This window comes from Dama dama, chromosome 15 (genome assembly GCF_033118175.1).
Source record: "Dama dama isolate Ldn47 chromosome 15, ASM3311817v1, whole genome shotgun sequence".
In the NCBI taxonomy this organism is placed as follows: Eukaryota; Metazoa; Chordata; class Mammalia; order Artiodactyla; family Cervidae; genus Dama; species Dama dama.
Genome location: NC_083695.1, coordinates 60772668 through 60796347, shown reverse-complemented (window position 1 = coordinate 60796347; position 23680 = coordinate 60772668). Strand labels below are relative to the sequence as shown.

The following is a 23680-nucleotide window of genomic DNA, read 5'->3' as shown; positions in this document are numbered from 1 at the left end:
ATGGCTTCCTGGAAGCTCCCCACAGGAAACTCCTACCTGTGTCTCCGTCAGACCTGGGTTGTGGCCACTCTAGCTTCAGAGGAGTCTTAAATAAGGTGCATGTTCTTGAACGGGCATACCGCTGCCCTAAACAGTACAGGAGATCTGTTAGTGAAGAATCTAGTTGGAGACTGGAGATTGTGAAGCCAACCAGGAGTGTCTGCCATACTACTGCCACAAACATCAAGATCACCTGGATTCCAAGGCTCTGACTCAGCCTCAGAATCCTAGATAAGAGCCATCTTTCTCAATTTAGAATTTTGAGCCAAGAGAATCAGACTCTGAATATATGGTCCTAAGCCCTGTGGAAAAAAAGTGAAAAATTCCATCAAATACAAGTTGTTTTATCTATATAATTCTAAACATAGAATAATCTTTCCTCCTTGCAATGTTATTCCATTTTAGAGACAAAGACTATACATATGTATGTATATTTAATTTTAAAAATCAAATTTCAGGAATTTCCTGATGGTTCAGCAGCTGGGACCCCACACTTTCACTGCCGAGGGCCCAGGTTCGATCCCCAGTCGGGGAACTGGGAGCCCACAGGCCACATAGTGGGGCCAACAACAACAAAATCAAAATCAAATCGTGTTAGTCAGTCATGTCCAACTCTGTGCAACCCCAGGACTGTAGCCTACCAGGCTCTTCTGTCCATGGGATTCTCCAGGCAAGAATACTGGAGTGGGTTGCCATGCCCTTCTCCAGGGGATCGTCCCGACCCAGAGATTGAACCCAGGTCTCCTGAATTGAAGGCAATGCAGCTTCAGGAGCGACATGGCGACTCTCTGGAGGCTGAGTGTCCTTTGCGGCGCCAGAGAAGGGCGAGCTCTGTTCCTCCGAACCCCAGTGGTCAGACCAGCTCTTGTCTCAGCATTTCTCCAGGACCGACCTGCCCAAGGATGGTGTGGAACACAGCATATTCACCTGTCACCCAGCCACCATGGGGCATTGGACAAGTTGTTACTGACTATGTTCACGGGGATGCAGTGCAGAAAGCTGCCAAGACAGGCCTTTTGGTGCTCTCGGCTTTCACCTTTGCTGGGCTCTGTTACTTCAACTATCATGACGTGGGCATCTGCAAAGCTGTAGCTATGCTGTGGAAACTCTGACCTTTTAGACTTAATACCTTGAGAATTGATTGTACACTTCCTTGCCTCTGCTCTGTCATGCCATTTCAACTCACAATAAGAAGGAAAAACATTGGTGAGACAAACCTCTTCTCCTAATCACCTGATTGTTTTTAGAATTTAATCTTTGAAGAAAGATTTGAGAGAAGTTGTGTCTTAAGAAATTATAAGACTGAATTCTGTATTCTGGGGAGCTAATGGAGTGTCTCAGCTTTTCACAAGTCTCATAGTATAACTGAACTATATATATGAGCTTTTTTTGCCTTTTAATTTATCAAACTCTTAAAGGGAATTCAGCTTTATTACTCTGGATATCTAATCAAACGTCTATCTTTGTTCTAGGATGATGGAGAAAGGGAAAGACTTAATTCATAAGTAAAGACTGCAGAAAATTAGGCAGTGTTTAGTTTTTGTAAACCTCCCCCTCTGTTCAGTTGATAACAGTTACTGAGGGTTACATGTCTTAGGGAAATTTGAAAATTAGAAATGCTGATATTTCACATTACTGATTTCTAAATCCTAGGAAGAAGAGCCTGGAGAGTTTCTGAATGTAGAGAAGTTCCATTTAGGGAAGAGTTCCCTTTATAGATGTTTCAAATTGTTACAGATTCTAAACCAAGACTTAATCCTCAAATGTGTTTATTTTCCTTGTCCTAAAATAATCTGTCCACAAATATAAAATTATTAGTGATAAGTTGTTGTTTTCCCACTGGGAATTTCTAATGTGAAAATGTATTCCATGAAGGTAATTTTTTTAAAAAAATAAAATGCTGCATAATAAAAAAAAAAAAAATGAAGGCAATGCAGTCAAAATTTGAGCCTTCAGATAAAGCCTGTTGCCACTAGGTATTGCTCCTTCAGTCATAGGGTTTCATTCACACCCTTCAGGCAGATACTTGTTCAGCTACAGCAGGAGTAAATGAGACTCTCCACACAGCTACTAAATGAAAACTGTAGAATATGCATATAGTCAATATAGCTGTAGGTAAGAATTAGGAGATCAACAGCGGGGGAAGGAGAGGGTGGGATGAATTGAGAAAGTAGCATTGATATATATGTACCACCATGGGTAAAATAGCTAGTGGGATGCTGCTATATAACACAGGGAGTTAAGCCTGGTGCCCTGTGACGACCTAGAGGGGTGGGATGGGGGGGGGGTGTTGAAAGGGAGGCTCAAGAGGGAGGGGAATATATATATATAGTTATGACTGATTCACATTGTTGTATGGCAGAAACCAACACCACATTCAAAGCAATTATCCTCCAATCAAAAAAATTTTAAATATATTGGAAAAAATTTTTTTAAGAATCAGGAGGCTATGTAAGAAGAATTAACAATACCAGGAATGCACAGAGTGATTGAGCCCATCATAGACAGAGTTCAGAATGAAGGTACCAGGGTGATTTGTGGGGAGAGGTTTCCTCAACAAGGAAATGACAAGTTTGATGACTCAGAGGCAAAAAGAGACAACATATGGAACATAGGCAACAAGAATATTGCAAACAAGACATACCTACTATATGGGCAACTATACAGGCATGTTTTTCAATTAGTTTCATTGCCTACTAATGTTTTTCAATTAGTTTCATTGCCTTTAATTAGTTAAACTCAACAAACATTTACTGACCATCATCTACATGCCAGAAATTCTGGGAAAGGCTAGGATTCTTCCCTACAAGGGAAGACAAAAGATTATTACTGTTCAGTGGAACTTTGGAGGGCACATATTCTACTTCCCAATTTAGAGATAAAGATATTAAGGTCCAGAAATATTAAGTGACTCCTTGTTGACACCTGTTAGTTAACAGAAAGCCATGGAAACATCCAGGATCCTTAGAACCTCACCCAAATAAAATTCTCAAGACCTGGAGGCCATGTCCTTGCCACGGCAGTTCCTTACTTTCAGAGAGGATAAGGTTTTGGTTTTGCTGCCGTTGTTTTGTTTCTTTCTCACAACTGACTTACCATATGCAAAGGAAGGCAGTTCAAAACTTTTCCCTTATTCTCAAACTTATGTTATTTTTCTTCACCATCATCCAGCATATATCAGCTGAAACCTAGTTAAAAAGTCCTCTCCAGGAAGTCTGGGTGAACCCACCTCGAATCACTCTACTCTGCCCTGTCTTTGCCCCACATAGCTCTTCCTCTGGTTTCCCTCCCAGCCATTCAGCACCTCCATTCACACCCACCAGGTTAATCTCCATTTGCTAATTAACGATTTCAAGATGCTCTGATGTCATTTCAGAGGCTATGTTTTCCAATTACCTTTGTAAGCTCCAGAAAAGCAAAGGCAATACTCCTTAAAAGCTAAAGGTTTGAAAAAAGAAGAACCTGGCTTACAACTGGAGCTCTGCCACTTACTCTGTACCCTTTGGAAAATTATTTAACATCATTGAACCTCAAAGTCCCTGTGTGTTCAGGGAGCAAATATGCAAGGATTTAATGAGATAATGCACCACAAAGCGCTAAGTGGTATAAAATGCACACTGGTATAAAACCAGGTCTCAATACATGTTTATTACCATTTTAAAAATGTGTTCCCACTCTCCCGTCTCTTCGAGGAATGCCTAACCTGTGTCATTTGTTAAATGTGGGTTCAAATCCTACCTCTTACACTGATGGACTATATAACTTTGAGCAATTCCCATTACCTCTCTGAGCCTCCTGGAACAAAACCTGGCCTATGGGCCACATTCAGTATTTATTGACTGAATAAGATAGTTTCCTTATTAATAACACAGTGATAATAAATCCCACCTCACATGATTGTTACAGGAGTTAAATGAGATTACGTAAGAAAAATACCGGCTGTGTTCCCCTTCTTAAGTTTAATTGATGAACTGGTTACCTTGGAAGGGGACGGATTAATTGAATGTTAGATCAAGAGTCTTTCATTTATGTGATGTTTTCTTACTTATCTATACTTTTAAATTTATTTCCCTGCTCTTGGAGGAGATGCAGTGAGGATATTAATACCTCTCCTATCCATCTAGATCAACTGAGAAAGAAGACAAAGGTATAATCAAATGAGGTTCAAAGTATCCCGTTTGCTAAGCTAATATAGAGACTGACTTATATGGGACAAGGGGCCTCCTCATACTGAAACCCAAAGTTAGGCAGACTTCTGTACACTAGAGCACTAGACCACTGAAGGCCTCCGCACCACCACCACCCACAGGGAGCAGATCAAACTGTGTAGTCTCCATAGGCAGGTTGCACCCCAAGGAAGGAATGTGAGAAAGAAGATGGGCCCTGCAGGTCCCTTCTCTCTCCTACTCAGGAAACTCGCTCCATTTCCCCAGGGGAGGAATGAAGGCGAAACAGAGACTAAGAGTGTTCTGGGAAAACCCCTCATCTTGGAAACAAAACGTAGGCAAGAAGCATTCTAAGTACTTACTACTAACATGCTCTATATGCAAAATGAATTGCATCATCATCCTTAATTCCCCAGCAAGAATTTAGATGGTGTATGAACAGTGGTTAAGAGGCAGGCTGCCTGATTTTGAATTCAGTCTCCGCTGCTTACTAGTTCTATGATCTAGAGCAAGTTATTTACCATCCTGAACCTCTGTCTTGTCATCTATGAAATGCCAGCCAAATGGTACCTCCCTCATAGGATGGCTGAGAGGATTAAATGAAAGAAAGTCTATAAAGTGCCTATAATGGTCAAAGGTGGGGACTTCCCTGGTGGTCCGGTGGTTAAGCATCCACCTTGCAACACAAGGGATGTGATAGCCATCCCTGGTTAGAGAACTAAAATCCCACAAGCTGCAGAGCAACCAAGCCCACGAGCCGCAACTACCAAGCCCTCATGCCGCAACTAGAGAGTCTGCGCACCTCAATGAAAGACCCCATGTGATGCGACAAAATAAATATTAAAAACAAAAACAGCCAAGAATAAATGCAAAATAAATGTGAGTTATTATCACCAGTGAGTTTGTCTTATAAAAACTATGGGTCCCTTAGATTAAAAGGTGAAATGAGATACCGTGCTAGTCAACTACAAACCAATTATCTTACTTGAACCCAAAGCAAAAAATAATTACAATCAACTCCTGATCATATTTGTGATCTCAGGACCATGAAAACCATCTCTCAATGCCATTGTCTCCTGCTCACTTCCCATTGAATTACATTCTTCATCCTGTTAAACTGATTTCTTTGACCTCCTCAAATTCCATTACATATAACTTTCTTATCTTAGTCCTTATAAATTAATGTCCTTTCTTACGAACAACTATGAGGAAATTGTCAAAGAGAAAAATCCTTCTGAGATGTTGTATACTCTTATGTCAGGAGTTCCGCTGAGCAAAGACGATGGCAGAGATAAAAGGCCAGGGTTGGGTCAGGGCTTGTGACATAAGTGTGACTTGTGGTTATAACAACTAAGAAGAGCGGTCAGTGAGCTGTACTACCCAAGAAGGATTCCTGGTCGTCAGTTACGCATCATGAGGGTAGCAGGTATAAGGAAAACTGAGAAAGATTCCAACTTGGAGGAGACTGGAATATTTTAGAGAAGTCTGAAATTTGTACAGTGGGTACCCAGGTCAGGAGAGAGATCTCAAAGCTGATTAAACATCTCTTCTTCCACAACAAACAAGTACAAAAGATTGTGGTTATATGTGCTGGTCTTGGAGTCAAATAGACCAGAGTTCAAGCTCCACTTTTACCACTTCTTTGTTATGTAACTTGGGTAACTCAAATGTCAGTGTCCTGGGCTTCACTGCTGGCTCAGCGGTAAAAAATCCGTCTGCCAATGCAAAAGACATGGGTTCAATCCCTGGTCTGGGAAGATCCCACATGCTCCAGAGCAACTAAGCCTGTGTGCCACAATTATTGAGCCTGTGCTCTAGAGCCCAGGAACTGCAACTTCTCAGCCCACGTGCTGCAACTGCGGAGGCTCGCCTGCCTGGAGCCCATGCTCTGCAACAAGAGAAGCCGCCACAGTGAGAAGCACACCGCACCTAGAGAGTGGCCCCTGTCTCCACAAATAGAGAAACTCCTGAGCAGCAGTGAAGACCCAGCACAGCCAAAAATAAATAAACAACATTATTTTTCAAAATATCAGTGTCCCTGTGTATAAAAATGAGATAATAATACATACATTATTGCATACATGCCTCTGAAGAGAATTCAATAAAGCAACCTATGTTAAATTCTCGGCAGATGACCTGCACGTATCTGTGCTCACTAAAGTAAAGTTTTTAATACTATTATACACAACAGTAAACACAGATGGGGTTAATATCCAAAATATATAAAGAACTCATACAATTCAATTAACAACAACAAAAAGCAAAAAAAATCCACAGTTTGATTAAAAATGAGCAGAGAAACTAAATAGACATTTTTCCAAAGAAGACATCCAAATGGCCAACAGACACGTGAAAAATGCTCAATGTCTCTAGTCATCAGAGAAATACGAGTTAAAACTACAATAAGATATCACCTCAAACAAGCCAATCTCCTAAAATCAGAAAGGAAATGGTAGTTTTATTATTTTCTTCATCATTAGACAGTCAACTTAATTCTAGAAACTAAGTACAAGAAAGAAGCCACATAAAGAATGCTCTAGTGGTCCAGTGCTTAGGCCTCAGTGCTTTCACTGTGGTGGCCTGGGTTCAATAGCTCCATGGGGCATGGCCAAAAAAAGAAAAAGAAAGAAGCCAGCTAAAAAGTACTACCAATTTTTCCCATTATGTCCAGTTACATCTACAGGAAATATTTTTTTTTTCTTAATTGGAGGATCATTGCCTTAGAATGTGTTAGTTGTGTTGGATTCTGCTGTACAACAATGCAAATCAGCCATAATTATACATATATCCCCTCCCTCTTGAGCCTCTCTCCTCCCTCCCATTCCACCCCTCTAGGTCTAAATCAAAAAGAGAAAAGACAGGAAGTTTCTTAAGTCACAACATGTACCCTGCTAAGCTTTGCTTTTAACCACTATGCACTTTTCCTATATTCAACCAATACTTGCATTCTTTTCTGCCATCAAAACCTAAGGACTTAGGGTGAAATGGCGTGGTCAATATAGGCTCATCACTTACACCACTCTGCTGGAGGATGTTGACAGTTCAGGAAACTGCATATGTGGGGACAGAGCGTATATAGGAAATCGCTACACCTTCAGCTCAATTTTGCTGTGAATCTAAAATTGCTCTAAACAATAAAGTCTATTAAAAGAAAATAGAAGCACTTATAATTACATCAACTGAGTCAACGGGGACATGGAAGATACAAACAGTGAATTTCACACAACATAAATTTGAAACAGCAGTTTCAACCATATCCTTTTCCATTCTTTTTCCAGCTCTACCAAGAAAACCACCTCGAGCTTATAAGCTGCCTTTCTGTGTCTGCAGAGGAGAAGCCTGGGAGAAGAAAAAGGCATCTCTTCCTCAGGACTGTGCAGCCTCAGGCCAGGGCCACTGCTCGGCAAGTAGGTCTCAGGCTGAATTCAGCTCCAACTGGCTTCCTCAATCAGGCACCTTCACACAGTGCACCAACCGTGCAACAGTCCACAGCATCCCTGATTAGCTATCAGAGTAATTGTGAAGTACGTATCTTTTCCCTTCCTCTGTCGAGTCAGAGATGAGAGCAGTATTGTTTTAGATAGTCATGAAGCAGAAGGAAAGTCAAAAAGTGAAAGAGGATCCCAGAGCAGGAACCTCTGAATAATGGAGTTGACTCTTGAACTTTCAGCATCAGCTGCTCCATCTTACTTCTCTGATTCTAAACCCACAGCCTCAGTTGAAAACCAAGAGTGTATTTACATAGGATGGGTTCAACCACAAACTATCTGAATTAATGTTGAAGGACCTGACTTGACTCTGCTCCATGAGACCAGGGCCAGTATTTATTTTTTTCTCACTATTGTTTCCCCAGCTTTTAACATGGTGCTCGGTAAATAAAAAAGGGCTCAATAAATATTTATTGGCAGAATTGCTGTTTTTTATAGGGGAATAATAAAGCCAATTGCTGCACTCCTTTCACACGCATGAGAGCATTTCCCTTACAGCTGAAGCACAATAAAAATGCTTTGAACATTTTTGAAGTCTATAGGTATGAAGAAGAAGAAAGGCAAGTAGGAGACAAGTGCATTGATGAAGTCTGCATCAAGCAGTTTGGGAGTTGAGAACCTGGGTTTTAGAGTCCCAGGTTAGAATCCCAGGTTTTCCATCTATTAAATGAGGGACCCTGTACAAAATGACTCAAATTGTCTCAACTTCCCCATCTCTGAAATAATGGGAATAAGCCCACCCAGCAGGGCTGTTGAGCAGATTAAAAGTCAGTGTATGTAAGAAACATCTAACCTGGTTACTGACACATAGTAAATGCTCAATAAATGGCAATTATCATTAATTTCTTGTGCCTTCAGAAAGCTAGGGGAAAAAAGAAAGTAAAAGGGAAAAATTATGCAAATGTGGCAAAATCTTGACAGCTGGTGAATCTAGGTGATGTGTACATAGGGGTTCACCATATCGGTCTTCCTACTTCTATGTAAGGGCTTCCTTGGTGGCTCAGTCAGTAAAGAATAAGCCTGCAATGTAGAAGACCAGAGTTCAATCCCTGGGTTCAGGGGGAAGATCTTGTGGAGAAGGAAATGGCAACCCACCCATCTGGAAAATTCCATGGGGTCGCAAGATTCGGACATGGCTTAGCAACTAAACCATCACCACTTTTAGGTACATTTGACATTTTCCATAAATTTTTTTAAGTTAAAAAGCACAGGGGAGGTGAAGGGGCAGGGGAAAAAAGCAGAAAGTACACAAAAGCACAGCTGCTTCCAAACAAACCAAGTATTCAGTCAGGACTTCATTTATTCATTAATAACTTGAGCACTGTGTGTGGGATATCAGGCGCCCTCGTTGTGTGGAACGCTGGGGTCCCTGCCTTTCAGGGAGCTCATGGTCTAGCTGGAGATGGACACTAAACATATAGTCACATAAACAGATATATAAGCACAAGTTAAGAAAATGCTCCAAAGTGATCTAGCTGTGCTGAGAGGACAGTGAAGGACTCAGTTTAAAGAAGGAAGTCAGGAAGGCCCCTCTGAGGAAGTGGTATGTAAACGAAGACCTGAAGGAGCTTGGCTGGGCAAAACAAGGGGAGAGAAAACCCAGGTGGAGTGGCCAGGTCAGAGGTTCGAAAACCATAAAGAAAGGTCCTGAGGCAGGCATGGAAGGTAGGCCAGTGTGACTGGAGCACAGAGCAAGGGCTTTCCTCAAGAGGAGACTGCAGAGCTGGGTGGGGCTTTGGACGACCTGTTAGAGCTTTGGGTCCCAGTCCTGCAAATCCTTGAAAGGAAATGACAGACTCAGCTGTCTGTTAAAAATATTCACCCTGGCCTCACGGAACAGAACAGAGGGGCCATATTTGTACATGCATGGAATCTCTCCAGATGAACACACAAGAAATTAGTAGTGGTGGCTGCTTCTGGGGAAGGGAACTGAGCGATTAAAGAGGCTGGAGGGAGACAGTTTTTACTGCATGTGCCTTTTTGAACTATTGATGAATTTTCTATTTAAAAAAAAATCACACCAGTCAGACTGGCCATCATTAAAAAGTCTACAAATAATAAATGCTAGAGAGGGTGCAGAGAGAACAGAACCCTCCTACGCTATTGGTGGGAATGTAAATTAGCATAGCCACTACAGAGAACAGTGCAGAGGTTCCTTAAAAAAAAACTAAAAATAGAGCTACCATGTGATCCAGCAATCCCACTCCAGGGCATATATCTGGAAAAGAGGAAAATTCTAATTCGAAAAGATATATGGCACCTGCAATGTTCGCAGCAGCACTATTTACAATAGCCAAGACATGGAAGCAACCTAAATATCCATTAATAGATGAATGGATAAAGAATATATAGATATATATATATATATATATATAGAGAGAGAGAGAGAGAGAGAGAGATGAATATATATGTATGTATCTCCTACATCATTTATATCTATTCCATATTTCACAATGGAATATTACTCAGCCATAAAAAAGAACTTGCAGCAACATGGGTGGACCGAGAGAATATCATACTAAGTGAAGTAAGTCAGAGAAAGATAAATATCATACACTATCACTTACATATGGAATCTTAAAAAAAAATGATACAATGAGCTTATTTACAAGACAAACAGACTCACAGACGCAGAAAGCAAACTCATGGCTACCAAAGGAGAGACATACAGAGGAGGGATAAATTAGAAGTTTTGAATTAACAGATACACACCACTATATATAAAGTGGATAAACAAGAAGCTACTGTATAGCACAGGGAACTATATTTAATATCTTGCAATAACCTATAATGGAAACAAAATCTGAAAAAGAATACATATATATACATTAAAAAAACGGAAACACTTTGCTATACACCTAAAACTAAATCAACTATACTTCCATAAAAAAGTAATAATAAATAAAATGTTATAGGCTTATAAAAAGCACATCACACAGTCATTTTAGGAGAAAAGCATCTCCCACCCTCGAAGGGAAGACACATCTAAATAACATGTCGTGGCACAGACACACAGCATCACACACACATAGACACACAGCATCAAGTCACATAGCAATGGAGTGGAAGACAGGAGATTTCAGACCAAACAGGAGCTTTCCCAATGATTGTGTGACTTTATCTTTCCTCAGGCCTTCCAGTGGTGCAGCCTGTCAGAAGGCCCAGGAGGGGTAATTTCTAGAGAGAACCCTAGAGCTTAGAGAGTCTTTTCAGGCTGTGGTTCTTGAAGCACTACTCAAGAGAGACGGCCAGGTAAGCATGTTGAGGAATGCACACATGGATGACTGGCTCCTGGAGCAGCCTCTGTAGGGGATGCAGAGTTATCAAAGGTCCTCGAGGGGCTTTGCTCCAGGCATGAGCAGAGGGTTTAGAGCGAGACAGACATGATGCCTGTGGTAAGTGGTAAAGTTAGGAGTTGACATTCTGCTCCCTGCAGGCTTATTAAAGCAGGCCCATCGCTGATACAAGAGGATTGATTCAGTTAACTCTGGCCCTTACCATGGCCTCTCTTTTCCTCCCTCCTTCCCATCTTGTTCATCCCATCATTTGATTACAACTCACTCGAAGACTTTCTTTGCAACCTTCAAGAGTATGGTTCACAGTATGTAAACAGTGGATTCTCCTATGTGATGGGATTGTTGGCTATTTTTACATTTTTATCTCTTGTTTCTAATTTTTCTCCAGTAAACATGTTTACTCCTGTAGCATACAAGGGCGTGGGGATATCTTTTTCAATGTTTGCATACAATCTTACCCCCAAGACATTGGAAACTACAACTACCTCTTTGTGCTTTTCTATCAGAACAACAAAATGAGCAAAAATAGACTTTTTAGGCCAGGTCCAGGGGTAGGTACAGCCATGGCTCTGGACCTACGTCTATACTTTCTTTTCTTTTTCTTTTTTCTCACATTCTTCAAAGGTCAAAGGTTCAACTTATTTCTCGATTCTCCAACCCAGCATTCCCTGCCCCCACCCTATTCACCTAACACCTGCTAGCTGGGCACTCTCTTGAACCATATTCTTCACTTCAGCTGCATTTTTAAATTAACTTTCTAAACTGGGAAAGCAATACTCCACACCGCTAAGCAGAGGCAGTTTCACTAAGACAGATGGAAACAAAGAAATGGGACCACATTCACTTCATTATTTGCATAGGCCCAGACACTGAAAGCTGGGGCCTCTAGAATCAGCCAACTTCTTCTTACAACTCCTGAAAAGTCACCCCTCCTCCTGGCCCCCAGCCTCGTTCAGTGATCCTTCACCTGTTTGGGGCTGCAGCTGTATGATGAGGGGCCGAGTACCCGCCCCAGAGTCAGTCTGACTAGGTTCAAACCCTCCCCGCTTGCTGGTTCAGCTCCGGTTCAAGTAACTTGAACAAATCACTTCACTAAACCTCTATTTCCTCATCTGCAAAATGGGAACAACATCTGAGTTAAATAAGGTAGTGCGTGTGGTACCTAGTAAGCACTTAATAGTAGTGAATTATGTTTAATTTCAGCAATTTTACCACTCACTCCTGCTGCCTCTCAACCCATTTAAATTGCTACCATTTAGAGGCCTATTTTTAATTAAAGAATATTCATTTTATCTCTGAATAACTGGGGGGATTTCTATCTCGATTGCCTCCGAGGCTTCACATACCTGGGGGGAGAAAGAATTCCCTGGTTATTTGGCCTGCTGTTACTGGACAGTTGCTCAGTGCGGGTTTCTGTGTGTGGAAGAAGGAGGAGGAAGAAGAGGAAGAGGGTGCGGGAGGAGGAGACAATGTAGACTGAAGGTCTTAGTGGATAGAGAACAGATGAAGGAACAGTCCAGGTGAAAAAGGGCCCCAGGAAGAATTCAATGTTTCATTGTGCCTTAAATAATATGATGAAATGAGGTCAGCAGAGTCATAATAGGTTATTTGAAATTTTCAAACTGTACATCTAGGACAATGGTTCTTAACTAAGGGCAGTTTTGTCCCCCAGGGGATATTGGGTAATGTCTGACGACCTTTTTGATTGCCAAAAAGGAATGAGGGGACAGCTACTGGCACCTACTAGGTAGAGGCTAAACATCCCACAGTTCACAGGACAGCTTCCATAACAAAGAATTTTCCAACCCAAAATGTCAATAGTACTGAGGTGGAAAAACCCAGATGTAGATTTCCACTTCTCGAGAGAAAAGCAGACTTGTCTTCCTTTACCTTTAAAAGATAAGTGCTCACTGAAGTTCTTACTCGTGTTTTCAAATATTTTTATTCCTGAGGGTAAGTCAATGTTTTCAGGTTCAGCTCATCATAGCATCCTCCCTTCCTTTCATTGCTTCTGGGGCTCGTCATTGCTTACCTGTTGCCCTTACTCTACAAACCCTTCCTTCGTTTCAAGAAAGGAAGCAAATATGCAGGAAGGCAGTAGCCACATGCGTTAATGATTACATGATATCACAATAAAATTCCGGGCCTGGTAGCCTTCTCATCAAGGCTTCTTTAGATAAGTCAAGACACTTCACCAGAATGGCTGCTGTCCAGGCAGATTACATTAAAAAGCTAGTAGCACATTACAAAAGAAAAAAAAAAAAACAACTTATCAACATGATTAATCAGAAAGAGTTTTACTGGCTGTTTGTTAATGCATTTCACCAATCAAACAACTGAGGAATGTGACTGCTGGCTGTTGACCCTGGTAACCCAACACCACTATGCTGTGTTAAATTGATAAATTAGTTTAAAAGAATGTTTACTCCCTTTACTGTATGACTCTACTCAGCGTCCTTTTATAAGAGGATGAGCCAGCTTCCAAGAGTCTAGTGTATAAGGCAAAGAAAGGACCACACTAAGGAACTGAACTTATTGTGAATATATTGCCTAGAAGGCAGGAGGACTCAGCCACTCCAAAGCCCCTTGAGAGCTAAAGGCCATATCCCTTCTTAGAAGCTGCCCCTCTACACATGTCCACTGAAGGAGAAAAACAAAGGTCTCCCCAGGAAGCCTTGAGCCTCTCAGTTGGGAAACTATGGCATGCCCTCCAATCACACTCCTTTTCGAGCTACTCGACTTTGGTGGCTAATTGAGATCTGAGATGTACCATGCAAACACAAATGGCATTCCAGACAATCAACCATCACTGACCAGAAGTTTAAATAAACCGATCACTTGTTGGCATTTGTTAGAGTCAGCAAATGTGTGCAGCAAGGGCTAAAGGGGTGGCTTAAGAGCTGAGGGTTTGAAAGTAGCTGGCACTAAGACTTAATGTCTTGATGGCTAAAGAGAGTTGCTACTGCTTATTGGTCATTTATTATGGCCATGTGCAAGACACTTTCTCGCCACTGGATAATTTAATCCTTGCAGCTAGGATTATTATATTCCCTCGATTTGCAGATGAGGAAATGGAGACTCTGAGAGGCTACACAGTCAGCCTTCATTGGAAATATTTGGAGGCAGGGGTGAGAAAGACCCTTACCCTGGGGAGGGTCTTCAATGGGCAAAATTTGCCTCCGCACAGACTTGAATGAATGGCAGATGAGGCAAGGTGTAAAGGTCCAAGAGACTTGGAGAAGAGCCCTGGGAGAGAATGCAAGACATCTAAAGCTAAAAAGGGAGTGGCTGGCTTGGGCGGGTTTGGGCCAGAGTAGAACCAGTGGTCTGATTAGAAGACCCTCTGCAAGAATCCAGAGCTCCAAAGTATGGGAAGTAACCACCTGTGGCAAAAGGGTTCATTGGTAAATGTAAATCACTTTAAGAGAAGAATATTAGCTTTTCAGCTCAAGATGCATCATTTGGGTTGAAATCAAATGGGAAAAATCTGTTTGGTGCCCAGATCTGAGTTCAAGGGGCAATGTATGACCTTCATCCTCCAATAAAATACCCTCGCCAGCTCCCTGCTCACAAGCATGGGTCTGACATGCATGCTGTTTGACTTACGAATAGAAGCAGGAATTGAAATTAAATCACATCAGGCCTTCATAACCTCAGGTCAGTCCCACAATGAGACTGGGAGCCCTGGAAAAACAAGTCCTTGAGGAAGGGAGGTTCTGGATGGCTGAAGAACTTGAAAACAAGTAGAGTAGGGCATAGAGGCGAAATCCCAACAGGAATTGAGGAGCCATCACACATCTGGAGGATCACTGAATGCCATCTTGCCTGCTTCCCCATTTCAATCAGGGTCATGCCAGCTGGGATTAACGTAAACCAATCAGCTGGCATTTGCAAATGATAGCTTAGCTTGTTGTTGTTAAATATTTCAAAAGTACAAGAAATTGAAGGAATACTCTAACAACCATGTATGCAACTGAACAAATATTGACATTTTTTAGCCTAGTTCCACAAGCCATTTTTGTAAAAAGTGTTGGAAATATGACTCCTCAGGGGACTCTGTGGTAAATCGTTTAGAGAACAAGAACTTAGATGTGTTCCAAGGCAGCTCCACTGTACAAGTGAGGGGAAAAAAAGGAGGCTGGGGTGGTCACATGATTTACCCAAGATCTGACATGTGCTCAGAGCCAAGCCTAGACCCAAGTCTCCTGATTCCCACTCAGCACTCTTTCCCCTCTACCCACAGCCCACAAACCTCCAGCTGTCTGCCTGCACCTCCCTCTGCCTTTTCAGAAGTCTCAGGCCCCACTCAAAATCTAGCTGCTCCTTTTTCCTTTTATTTATTTATTTAAAGTCAGTATAAAATTTACTGGCCTCTCAGAAAGACTCTTTGAGGGTTTCCCTGGTGTCTCCAGTGGTAAAGAATCCACCTGCCAGTGCAGGAGACATGGGTTCCATCATTGGTCTGGGAAGATCCTACATGCTGAGGAGCAACTAAGCCCATGGGCCACAATTGAGCCTGTGTTCTAGAACCCAGGAGCCACAAGTATGGCGCCCACACACCCTACAGCCTATGCTCTGAAGCAAGAGAAGCCACAACAATGAGAAGCCTGAGCATCGCACCTAGAGAGTAGCCCCTGCTCACCACAACTAGAGAAAAGTCCACACAGCTACAGAGATCCAGCACAGTCAAAAATAAATAAATCTATAAGATTATTATTTTTTTAATTTATAAAAAGACTCTTTGGAATAAGGTGAATTCAGGACACACAAGTCAGAGAACAGTCAAGATTCTTTCAGAAGTTATAACATAGTAACAATGACAACTAACACTTCCTAAGTGCTCACTCTGCCAAGCCCTTGGCCAACTGCTCCGCAGATAGTCTGTTCAACCTTCACATTAATACTCTGGGGTCATTGCCATGATTCTCATATTAGAGATGTGATAACTAAGGCTCTGAGATGTTAACTCACCCACAGGCACAGCTAGAAGCAGCTGGGATGCTACAAACTGCCCACGCCACTGGGGCATGGTTGGAGCTGATGTGTTTTGCCAACCAGACTCCCCTAATCTCTATTCCCCCATGACCTAGGCCAACGGGATTCCCAAGCCCAATTGCGCACAAGAACCCCCTGGGAAGTTTGTTAAAAATAATACGCTCAGGCCCACCATTCACCTATTGAACCAGAGAGTTCTAGTCTACAGTCCACAAATCTGTCCTACAACAACCTCCTCAGGTGCTGTTGCTACTGGCACACACGGAGCTTGGGAAACTCTGTTGAAGGCTGTTGACTTTTCTGGCCAGTTGGAGCCAAAGAGTCTAGGCTGCAAGACCTCCTGCCCTTCTCTTCCCTTCCTAGAGTTCCATGAGAGTGGGGCCACTGTGTCGGGGCAAGAGTCCTGGAAGGTGTCTGTTTGCTTTAGAAAATGTAGACATCTGGGCCCTCCTGCCACTTGCCTGCTGCCCAAAGGGAGAACTATTACATGCAAGCAGAGATCAGGTGGCCAGGAAAGGAAGGGAGACACAGCCATCACCAGCTGGCCCCACTCTCCCCTTTCTGAGGAGTTACTCAGGAGAAACCCTGGTCAGGCAGCTGTCCTCCTGCTGGGGGAGAAAGTTTTTCCCTTTGTATCCATCAGCTCTTCTAATCGGTTGGTATCCAGCAGAGCCAGGGGTCAGGAAGTCCCCAACAGCTTGGGCAATTTTGCTGAACTGACTTCACAGCATCCCAAGGAGAGCAGAGCAATGGAAGGCTGGCCATAGAAGGGGCTGAGAGGCTGTCTGGTCACTTACCAAATGGGAAACTGAGGCCCAGAGATGGAAACAGAGAGGAGGTATCGGTATTTTGACCCGTGTTTATCTATGAGAAGATTCAACCTCAAAGAGATGTTGAGAGGCTCACCCTGAGTCAAACTGTCTTACACAGGCAAGCAGGTGAGTCAATTCGTTAGTTAACTTCCCGAACAAGGATAGAATGGTGCCCTGGTTTATCAAACTAGCTCTCTGAACTATGAGCATTTCTCTCTTTGCCTGTCCCTCTGGTATAAATGATTAGGTAGGTTTGGAAAATATGATACTTATTTACCTTATATGCAGAGTACATCATGAGAAATGCTGGGCTGGAGGAAGCACAAGCTGGAATCAAGATTGCCAGGAGAAATATCAATAACCTCAGATATGCAGATGATACCACCCTTATGGCAGAAAGTAAAGAAGAACTAAAGAGCCTCTTGATGAAAGTGAAAGAGAGAGTGAAAAAGTTGGCTTAAAGCTCAACATTCAGAAAACTAAGATCATGACATCTGGCCCCATCACTTCACGGCAAATAGATGGGGAAACAGGGGAAACAGTGGAAACAGCGGAAACAGCAGCTGACTTTCTTTTTCTGGGCTCCAAAATCACTGCGGATGGTGATCGAAGCCACGAAATTAAAAGATGCTTGCTCCTTGGAAGGAAAGTTATGTCCAACCTAGACAGCATATTAAAAAGCAGAGACATTACTTTGCCAACAAATGTCCGTCTAGTCAAGGCTATGGTTTTTCCAGTGATCATGTGTGGATGTGAGAGTTGGACTATAAAGAAAGCTGAGTTCAGAAGAATTGATGATTTTGAACTGTGGTGTTGGAGAAGACTCTTGAGAGTCCCTTGGACTGCAAGGAGATCCAATCAGTCCATCCTAAAGGAGATCAGGCCTGGGTGTTCATTGGAAGGACTGATGTTGAAGCTGAAACTCCAATACTTTGGCCATGGGATGCAAAGAGTTGACTCTTTGGAAAAGACCCTGATGCTGGGAAAGATTGAGGGCAGGAGGAGAAGGGGACAACAGAGGATGAGATGGTTGGATAGTATCACCGACACAATGGACATGGGTTTGGGTGGACTCCGGGAGTTGGTGATGGACAGGGAGGCCTGGCGTGCTGCAGTTCATGGGGTTGCAAAGAGTCAGACATGACTGAGTTACTGAACTGAACTGATGTCAGTGGAAAGTCATTGTCAGAAACCATTCTACATATATTCTACACTTCTTTTCTATATAAATCTTAGGCCTACATCCTGGACCACAACTAGAGTACATGGTTAGGTCCAAGCACATGATGAATCCAAGGCCTGCCAAAACCTGGGACTTTGTAATCATTTCTCTTATCATATCTTGTCTGGTTGGTCATTATCAAATGGTCCTTCAGGTCTGTCAGTTCCATCATCACTCAATCCAATCCCTCTTTCTTTTAGATTTTAAAATTGTGGGCAAGTCAAGTGCCACATAGTTTCTTGCTATGCTGTAAAATCTTCAGTTTTAAGAAAAATAATAACAACATTTTCTGTATAGCAGGCACTGCACCAAGCACTATACATGTCATATTTTATTGAAATTTGGCAACAACATTTTGAAGTAGGTACTATCATTATTCCTACTTTATGTGCCGAGAAACCCGAAATTCAGAGAAGCTCTGTGACTTGCCTTAGGCCGTTCAGCTGGGATTCAGATCAAGAGAGATTTCCTACAGGACCCGGCCCTTCCCCATAGTGTTTCTCACAATTCTGGAAACAGGATTTGAGATGTTAAGATCCATCTACTTTATAAACATTTCAATGGACATTTATTGAGTATCTTTGATGGGCACAGTCTCACGGTGTTTACAAAGGTGATCTGAGAGCTAGCCCTTCCTCTCACAGGGAGTCAGACAGGGTATTCACTTAATACAATCAAAGGTAGAAAGTCCTAAGGGCTACATTGGAAGCACAGATAAAGTGCAATAAAAATACACCAAGAAGGATAGTCAACAAGCAGGCAATAAGCAATGACTTCCTGGAGGAAGTGGCATAGGTAACCTCTTTGGAGGACAAATAAGGTACTACTGGTAGAGACAGGAGAGTGCAGTCCTTCGCTGTGAGATAGTATGATGTAGTGAGTGGTTTCAAATCCACTTACTAGCTGCTCAGCTTCACCTCTGAGCCCTGGTTTCCTCATCTGGCCAGGTGGAGGGAGTCGCATGGATCTCTTGGGGCTGTGCAGATTGTTGTGGGGCTAATGGATACAAAAGTCTAGAACAGCACACAGGAGGGGCGCACTGATGCTCTGTTCCCTTTTGGGTTCACTGAGTCATTTCAGAACTCACAACTCTGAGGCCACTGTCCAACAAAGCCAAGTCTGTGTTCCTCTGAGAAAGTTCCTCTGTTCCTTCCTCTCACAAGGCTCTGCTTCAGTCAGATGTTCAAAAGCAGCCACTTCAGCTCACAACAGGGTTTGTAAAGGCAATGAGCACTGAAGCTTGACTCCAGTGGTGTGGCTGGGAGCTACTGTAAGAGAACAAATGGACTGTTTATCAGCTTTCTATCTGTCCCTAACAAAACCGTGTGAAATGAGGCATTAAACTCCCAGTTTTTAAAGAGATGATAAACACTGGCTAATTTACTGGAGTAGAGCATAGTGAGCTGAATGTTTAATTTTGCATTAAATCTATATCTAGCATTTTCATTAAAAAGGGCAAAACGTAGACTCTACTGATGCTTCAGTGCCCATTTCCAATTAATGCTTAACATTTAAAACTGTGCATGAAATTGCAAATGTATCTGCAAACACATAAGAAGGACCGGACTAAGTGCCGTGTGCTTGCTTACTCACAGCCAGCCATTTCTGAGGCTGCCAATGGATTATTGCAGGGGTTATTTGCCCACACCTGCCTGGGCTGTGAACAGTTAATATCCCTGATTACTTAGTTAAACATCATTTTAGACTGAGAGATAGAGACAGGCATGGAAGAAATAGGGGACCATATAACTTGTGCAGTGAACAATGAAGTCATGATAGACTTCTTGATTCATGGTTGATAGTTCTAGGGTAATTAGGCTAGTATCCTGAAAAAGCTGTTAGCTTCCCTAATTATCACTCATGGCCACGTGGCCAAGTGACTAAGGAATAAAAAGGACCAAAGGTTTCAGAGTAAACATCATTATTTTTCAAAAAGAACTAATTTGTGCCATTGCCAAACTAATAAAAAATGATTTCCCCATAATGAAATGAGAACTTTTACCTATTTTTAAAATAATCTTAACTTCAATATGTCTTACATGCAGCTATGCAAACAGTTAAGAAGAACCTCTATAATATAAGGTAATTTCACTACTCAGAGTAACAAAAAGTAACAAAAAGCCATATAAGTGAAAAGTGATATACTCCAGAACTAGGAAGCAGGATAGTGTAATATTATGGAAGTAGATTTTGGAGTCAGACTCCTTGGGTTTAAACCCCAGTCCTTGCCAGCAATTACCAATTGACACCACCTGAATAAGGAATGGAGGAGGGTTAATTCTTCAAAGGGAGTGAGTTGGGGCCCCAAGAGGAGAATTGAAAGGGTTACATGGAGATGGAAACAACAGATGTCTAGGCTACTTCAAAGAATGATAATATAACTGAGGGGTGGAGAGCAGGGACTCTCAAATCTATAGGACAGACCAGGGTCAAAAAACGAATGTGTGTAAGTCAAAGCTAAAGATTTCTTTTCAAACTAGCATGAGGGTCCATAAAATAGATTCCCAGCCAGCCCTACAATATAATAGCAGCTGTATATTCAAGGTGTACCCCCAGCACAGTGGAGATGGTGACTAGAAGCCAACAGAACAACTTGTATAAATACAGGGTCCAGGAAGAGATTTATGATTGGTTTTAGATAGTGAAATGGGGTGTGTCAGACTCTTCAGGAGAGCCAGAGGAATGATCTACAGACGTTCAGACATTGATTTTGACTTTGTGATTCATCTTTGTGTTTCATACATTCAGGTATCCCTCTGAAGTCATAGCACACAAGATCAGACACTATGACAGAGACCAATTTTGAGTCTGCACCCTGTCAGGATGGCTTTTGGTTTTAGGAATACCCACAAGGACTCTAGCACTACCTTGAGGGAACTCTGCTTTCTGTTGGGGTTCCAATTTCCAGAGAATAAGGTATGAATATCTAAGCCACTATTTTCCAAGTTATGTTCACAGAATAGTCATTCTAAGGAAAATAATGAGTGCTACACAAGCAAAGTGTTCTCAGACCAAACAAATATTAAGGATGCTTTGCTAAATAAGATTAAATTCACTTCTTTATTCTTCAGGACTTTTCAGAGCCTTTAAGATGTTAACGGGCCATGTAAATATCCAAAAGAGAATAAGACCACACTAAAGTTTGCAAGCTTATTTGATCTCAGAATCTTTTCTTCCCCATATCCACACTCTATGTGGCTGGTATTTTTCTCACAATTGTTTTGGAAACTACTTTTCTTTCTTTTTTTTTTTTTTTTTAAGAATTTTTATTCAGTGAAAGAGTGAAATGACAAGTCACAGACTGGAATTTTGCCACTTGGACTATAGCCTACTGGGATCCTCAGTCCATGGGATTTTCCAGGCAAGAATACTGGAGTGGGTTGCCATTTCCTTCTCCAGGTGGAAACTACTTTTCTAAGCTTGGAACTGAGAATTTCTACTTCTCATTTAGAAAGCTTCTAGAGAATGCTGCTCCCATAATAACAAAAGGCATAAGCTACAACACTAAAAATGTTCAGTCCACCAGAGAATGGGGCTGCAAAACAACCAAGGTAACTGAATTCCAAAGGATAACAAGCCCTTCTGAGGAGAGAAAAGACATATCAACTCTTTCTCATGGCAAAGAATGGGAAGAATCATGATCATAAAATTGAGTAAGAGGTATGGCAAAAACCACTAGAACATTGTAAAGTAATTAGCCTCCAACTAATAAAAATAAATGGAAAAAATAAATAAATAAAAATAAGAAGAGTTAAAAAAAAATTGAGTAAGAGGAAAAATTCTTGAAGGCTGTGCGTGGGCTAGCACGACAGTCAAGAATCTCTAAGCACTCCAGACACAAGAGAAACTCCTGCCAGCTTGTCGTCTCTTTTCCATTAGTGTCCACTTGGTACCCCTGAGAAAGACTGGAAGCAGACAGTAGATCCTTTTTCTTGGTGGTACAGCCCTACAGTGTCTGCCAAGGTTTGAGGGCAGAGCAGGAGTACCTGGAGAAGTCCATTCATACTCCAAGCCCTAGTTTGGAGGACAAGGTGAGACTTGTCTGCTCCTGGAGGAGGGGCGAGAGAAAGTCTTGTGTCTAGGAGTCAAAGCAAAAATCTGTTGGGCCCAAGATCCCCCACTAATTCAAAGTAGAGTTTAGTTGCTATGAGGGGAAGGGCAAGAAACCTGTCTGCGCCCTGAATCCAGAACTTAGTAGGAGGCAGAGTTCGTCTGTCACTGGGACTGAAATGCTGAAAAATCACCGCCCTGGTCGATTTTTTCATGTCGGTGAAAGGGTCAAGTCAGGGTAGAAGAGGACAGACTGGCTGGTTGGGAGGCTGGGGAGAGAGAACAGTATATCATAGTGGTTACTAAAGTGGTTACATAGTGGTATACAGTGGTACAAAGTGGTACCCAGTGGTTCCTAAAGGAAATCAATATTCATCGGAAGAACAGGTGCTGAAGCTGAAGCTCCAATACTTTGGTCACCTGATACGAAGAGTCAACTCATTAGAAAAGACCCTGATGCTGGGGAAGATTAAGGACAGAAGTAGAAGGGGACAGCAGAAGATTGAAATGATTGGATGGCATCACTGACTCAATGGACATGAGTTTGAGCAAACTCTGGGAGACAGTGAAGAACAGGGAAGCCTGGCATGCTGCAGTTCATGGGGTCGCAAGGAGTCGGACACGACTTATCGACTGAACAGCAACAACACAGTGGTTACTAGGCTGGGCTCTGAGGTCAGATGGACCTGGCTTGGGATCCATGGCTATCATCTCACAGCCATGGGCACATTATCCAAGGTCACTCAACTTTAGTTTCCTTATGTAATATAAGGATGAGAGTAATAGTATCTTCCCCAGAGAATTGTTGAGAAAACAGGCCACAGTGTCTGGCACAGGGAAAGCAATTGATGAAGGCTAGCTGTTGCTTTGATTACAACAGTTTTTTGGAAACTGATAAAGAGCTGTTGAGTATTATTCTGCTAGCGCTGCCATAACAAAAATACCATAGACTGGGTGACTTAAACAACAGATACTATTTTCTCACAATTCTGGCAGCCATAAGTGTGAGATCAGGGTACCAGTAGGGTCAGGCTCTGATGAGAGCCCTCTTCCTGATCTGCAGATGGCCCTCTTTGAGCAGTGTCCTCACACGGCAGAGAGAGCAGAGACAGAGAGCTAACTCTCTGATGTCCCTTCTTCTAAGGTCAGTAATCCCATCATGAGGGCCCTACTCTTATGACCTTATCTACACCTATTTATCTCCCAAAGGCCCCGTCTTCAAATGCTATCACATTAGGGGCAAGAGCTTCAGTACAGAAATTGGGGGAGAGGACACAATTGAGTCCAAAGCAAGTCACAGAGGCATTTTTTCAGTTGTAGTGGAAAGTCATTTTTACTTGACAATCATCTGGTTCCCCCTTTTCTGTTCACATCTGCCTAGTTTTCTACTAGAAATTCATTTAACCACTCTCAATCCTTGTGATTCAGGTGGGGCTGACCTCTCTCTATCCCTCCCTCTAAGGGTAAGGACAAGACCAAGACTTGGCCAATGATCTTATTCCATCTCCAGGCTCTGGTGATAAGTTCAGAGACAAATGCATGTTCACCAAGGCAGTCCAATGAGAGAAAGTCCCAGGACTTTTGATGGACCTGTTGGTGAACAGAACTACTT

At 42.3% G+C, this 23680-nt stretch overlaps 1 pseudogene; it reads left to right on the top strand.

The window, feature by feature from the left end:
- The first annotated feature begins 804 nt into the window (after positions 1-804).
- Positions 805-1879, top strand: LOC133070711 (succinate dehydrogenase [ubiquinone] cytochrome b small subunit, mitochondrial-like; annotated as a pseudogene).
- The last annotated feature ends 21801 nt before the right edge of the window (positions 1880-23680 follow it).